This window comes from Carcharhinus amblyrhynchos, chromosome 27 (genome assembly GCF_965287045.1).
Source record: "Carcharhinus amblyrhynchos chromosome 27, sCarAmb.v2.hapA, whole genome shotgun sequence".
Lineage (NCBI taxonomy): Eukaryota > Metazoa > Chordata > Chondrichthyes > Carcharhiniformes > Carcharhinidae > Carcharhinus > Carcharhinus amblyrhynchos.
In genome coordinates this window covers 13,979,965-13,984,872 of record NC_137350.1, presented here as the reverse complement: position 1 = coordinate 13,984,872, position 4,908 = coordinate 13,979,965, and the positions used below count along the sequence as shown (strand labels likewise).

At 46.1% G+C, this 4,908-nt stretch overlaps 1 pseudogene; it reads left to right on the top strand.

Moving 5' to 3' along the window:
* Positions 1–1,433: 1,433 nt before the first annotated feature.
* LOC145359365 (U2 spliceosomal RNA) lies at positions 1,434–1,576 on the top strand (annotated as a pseudogene).
* Positions 1,577–4,908: the final 3,332 nt, after the last annotated feature.

The following is a 4,908-nucleotide window of genomic DNA, read 5'->3' as shown; positions in this document are numbered from 1 at the left end:
CGGACTCCCCTATCCCTGTTGCCCCGCCACCCGAGATTCGTCTGGCCTCTCTCCTCCCTACCACACCAGAGATCTACCTGGCCTACCCTTCACCTCACCAGAGATCCATCTGGCCTACCCCCCACCCCCACCAGAGATCCATCTGACTCCCCACCAGTATATTTCACATACTCACACCCAGGTACTTTGACAGTTTCACTCATTAAGTGCGTGTGCACTATTATAGCTGTGGAATCCCTTCTCTCTGCTGCCTGTACTTGCAAAATCCACCCAGGTACATATCCAGGTCTTTATTGAAGTTGCGTAATGAAACATATAGGTGTGTGTACAAATAATCATTGCTTGATTCAACAACCTTTGCAATTGTGTTTAGCAACAGTCAACATGGAGTAAATGCTAAGAGCTGCATTTCCAAGTTTAGAAGATGATTTGCGAAATGGGAATAAGATAATTTCTACTTCTTCTGAACTTGCTGGTGTCGGGGAGAAAAACAACATTCATGGCAAGTGAAATATAATCTAAGTAGCATTTGTAACAGGAATGATCAGAATTAGAAATGTGATGGGGTTGAATTAACTCCCCCACCCCACCCCCTGTGAATGATCAGGTTTCCCCCCCCGTCGCCTCCCCACCAAGAGAATGATTGGATCTCCCCCCCCTCCACCAACCAGACAACGATCTGGCCTCCCTCTGCCTCCAACCCCCCCACCCCCCCAAACCAAAGAGCAACCTAAACTCCCTCCCCCACCCACCCACCAGACATACATCTGACCTGCCTCGTCCTACCCCCCCCTTCCCCCCCACTGGAAAATGATCGCCCCCCCCCCCCCCACATCCCCCACCAGAGAACGATCTGGATCGCCTCCCACCGATCTGAGTCAGAGAGCTGTTGGAAGCTCTGAACTTACCTCTTCAGCAGCTGGAGCGCCCGAAACAAACTTTTATTCCGCAGGTCCATTTCGGCACGATTCTGGATCGGCCAACGCGATGGTCAAGAGGGAAATGCTGATAAAGTTGGGCGGGCAGTTCATTAATTCAATTGAACTGCATGCAAATGTATTTAAATCATCGTTGGGGCCGTTTCGGGCGCAAATCAGATTGCGGCCATTCCCAAGCCCCGGTCATGTGGCCATCTGCATGGACGTGGGTGCAGGTCGCATTAATGGCCTCATGCCTGATTTTACCACATTTTTGCATCCAAAAATGGACGTGACGCATTGGCAAGATCGGGCCCTAAGAGTCCACAGCTCTCAGTCTGGTTCAAAGATTAAAGAAAGCCCAGCAAACGGTCGTGTTCAGTCTCAGTGGGAAGCTGGAAACCATTGTGTGCTGACGGTAGGTGTGTGCTGTGGTAAGTCTAATGCCACAGCCTATGGTATCGGATTTACCACAGCACACACCTAATGCCGGGCACACAATGATTTTGAGCTTCCATCGCTTCTCGGCCTTTTGGCTAAGATCAAGTGTAGTATTGACATGCTGTACGTCATTAGGTTACGTTTCAGCTTCATTTGAAGCAATTTTTAAAAGCGGCAACTCGGCCTTTTGGCTAAGATGCAAATGAGATCAAGTCTTAGAGGAGGAGCTATGCCTACTCCAATCAGCTTGGATCATGTTGATTAAGCCCAAGACAGGAGATGAGAGCCCTGTTTTATCAGCTTGGATCGGGAATGTCTCAACTCGTTAAGTCTTTGAATTGGACTTGATTTGATTGAATTGGATTTAAAAAAAACTGATACCACAGACTGAAACCTGTGAACTGGAGTGTCAGCACCTCCTGTGGGAGAATCTCATTCCAATGTAATGTTGGTCTGGAGCCTAAATCCTGACTGTTACAGGGTGGGTAAGGAGTGAAAACCCTTCCCACCAACACCACAGACACATGAATTGGCAAAAGAAACGTTTTAAAAAAGGAAATAAATACTAGCAACTTAAGCTGGACCTGTATATTTATAGTAAGAAGTCTGACAACACCAGGTTAAAGTCCAACAGGATTATTTGGTAGCACAAGCCACTAGCTTTCGGAGCGCTGCTCCTTCATCAGGTGAGTGGGAGTTCTGTCCACAAACAAGGCATATAAAGACACAAACTCAATTTACAAAATAATGGTTAGAACGCGAGTCTTTACAGGTAATCAAGTCTTAAAGATACAGATAATGTGAGTGGAGAGAGGGCTAAGCACAGGTTAAAGAGATGTGCATTGTCTCCAGCCACGACAGCTAGTGAGATTTTGCAAGCGCAGGCAAGTTGTGGGGTTACAGATGGTGTGACATGAACCCAAGATCCCAGCTGAAGCATTATTATTTTGTAAATTGAGTTTGTATCTTTATATGTCTGTTTGTGAACAGAACTCCCACTTACCTGATGAAGGAGTAACGCTCCGAAAGCTAATGGCTTGTGCTACCAAATAAACCTGTTGGACTTTAACTTGGTGTTGTGAGACTTCTGATTGTGTTGACCCCAGTCCAACACCAGCATCTCCAGATCCTGTATATTTATGTCAGGCAATTAGAGGCTATTCTGTCTATCCAGCTGTGCTGGCTCTTTCGAAGAGAGAGATCTAGTTAATCTTTATTTACAGAGGGAGAAGGTATATCCCCTCCATTACATATCTGTTTAGTTTTGCACATATCTGTTTGTGTGTATGTACATGTGGGTGTATGTTTGTTAGTCTGTGTCAGGAGGCATGGTGGCATAGTGGTTAACACTGCAGCCTCATAGCGCCAGGGAACTGGGTTCAATTCTGGCCTTGGGTCACTGCCTGTGTGGAGTTCGCACATTCTCCCTGTGTCTGTGTGCGTTTCCTCCAGATGCTCCTGTTTCCTTCCACAGCACAAAGACGTGCAGGTTAAGGGGATTGGCTATGCTCAATTGCCCCTTAGTGTCTCAAGAGATGTAAATTGGCAGGATTAATGACGTAAATATCTGGGATTGCAGGGAAAGTGCTTGGGTGGGATGCTCAATCGGGGAGTTGGCGCAGACTCAATGGGCCGAATGGCCTCCTTCTGCACTGTAGGGATTCTATCGGCGCACCTCATTCTGTGCCAGTGCAAATGAATTCTGGCAACAAAACATTGCCCCCCACTTCTGCCTATGGAACTCAGCCACAGGTAGCTCTGAAAGTCTGTGTTAAATGTAGAAATATTGACTAGCTCAATTAATGTATTAATTACAAAGAACAACAAAGAACAAAGAACAACACAGCACGGGAAACAGGCCCTTCGGCCCAACGAGCCCGTGCCGCCGTCCCATTGTCTCAGTGACCTATTCATGATTTTAGTCTACGCCTAATGTGCGAGGATCAGGGAGGTCCAATATAGGGACAATTTGTTACCCAATCAATCAGCCTAAAAGCACATCTTTGGAATGTGGGAGGAAACCGGAGTACCCGGAGGAAACCCACGCAACCTCGGGGAGAACGTGCAAACTCCCACAGACACAGGCCCAAATCCATGTGTCCGCACAGCAACAGAGATAGTCTCTGAGCTGTCATGTTGCCCTCGAGATGGTCCAGTTTAAGCACACTAACGACATGAAGCAATAGGCAACTCCCGAAGCAACGTCCAAGAGCAGCCCACTACAACCTGCCGCATGCATGCCCCTTGCTGGTCTTTGTTCTTTGGTCACGGGCATTCAGCCTCTGACCTTCGGGTAAGCATTCTCCAAGGCGGCCTTCACGACACACGACAGCGCAGAGTCGCTGAACAGAGACTGATAGCCAAGTTCCGCACACATGAGGACGGTCTCAACAGGGATCTTGGGTTCATGTCGCACTATCTGTAACCCCCGTGACTTGCCTGGGTTTGCAAAACCTCACTTACTGTACTGTCTGGAGACAATACACATCTCTTTAAACTGTGATCAGTGCTCCTTCCACTCACATTATCAGTCACTTCAGGTCTTGAACAGCAGGTTAGGTGTAAGGATTCGCATTCTAATCAGTAATCTCTAAACTGTCTGTGCTTTATATGCTCTGTCTGAGGCCAGAACTCTCCATTCACCTGACGAAGAGGCAGTCCCCTCGAAAGCTTGTGAGTATATTATCAAATAAATAGGTTGGACTAAAACCTGGTGTTGTCAGACTTTTTACTTTCAAATTGACCATGTATGCCCTCTACTGTCCATAATTGGTATCTTCTCTTCACATTTATATTTCAGACTCAACATGTAGAAGACTAATGATATTGATTGTATTGAATACAATACAATTGGCATGGTGGCACAGTGGTTAGCACTGCTGCTTCATAATTCAGGTTCAATTCCTGGCTTGGGTCACTGTCTGTGTGGAGTTTGCACATTCTCCCCATGTCTACATGGGTTTCCTCCCTCTGAAAGATGTGCTGGTTAGGTGTATTGACCTGGACTGTGGCGACTAGGGGAATTTCACAGTAACTTCATTGCAGTGTTAATGTAAGCCTTACTTGTGACGAATAATTAAACTTGAAAAATCTTTGAGAATACGTCATGTCAGTGGGCAGCCTCTTGAAACATTTGTTTTTTCCAGATTTCTGAAAGACATTGATATTCTTTCTCTCCAGTTTTTGAATGTTTAAACATCTGCCAGGAAACAGGGAAGAGGCTCGCTGGAAAATGTAGAAACATGTTGAACAGGTAAAAGGAGAGAGCCATGAGCAATGTGCCTTTCTCAAAGATACAAAACATCAGTCAAATCAATGATTTTGATTTAACCAATGACTTCAGAACAAACTAATCACCAGGGACAGGCTGTGTCAATTGCTGGAATTAACTATCAGGCAAAGCCTGAGTATCACTTATTCGATAAAAACAATACCACAAATTGACATGATTTCGGAAAGGGAGGATTTGATTTATTTTTTATTCATTCGTGGGTCTTGGGCATCGCTGGCTGGCCAGCATTTGTTGCCCATCCCTAGTTGCCTGAGGACA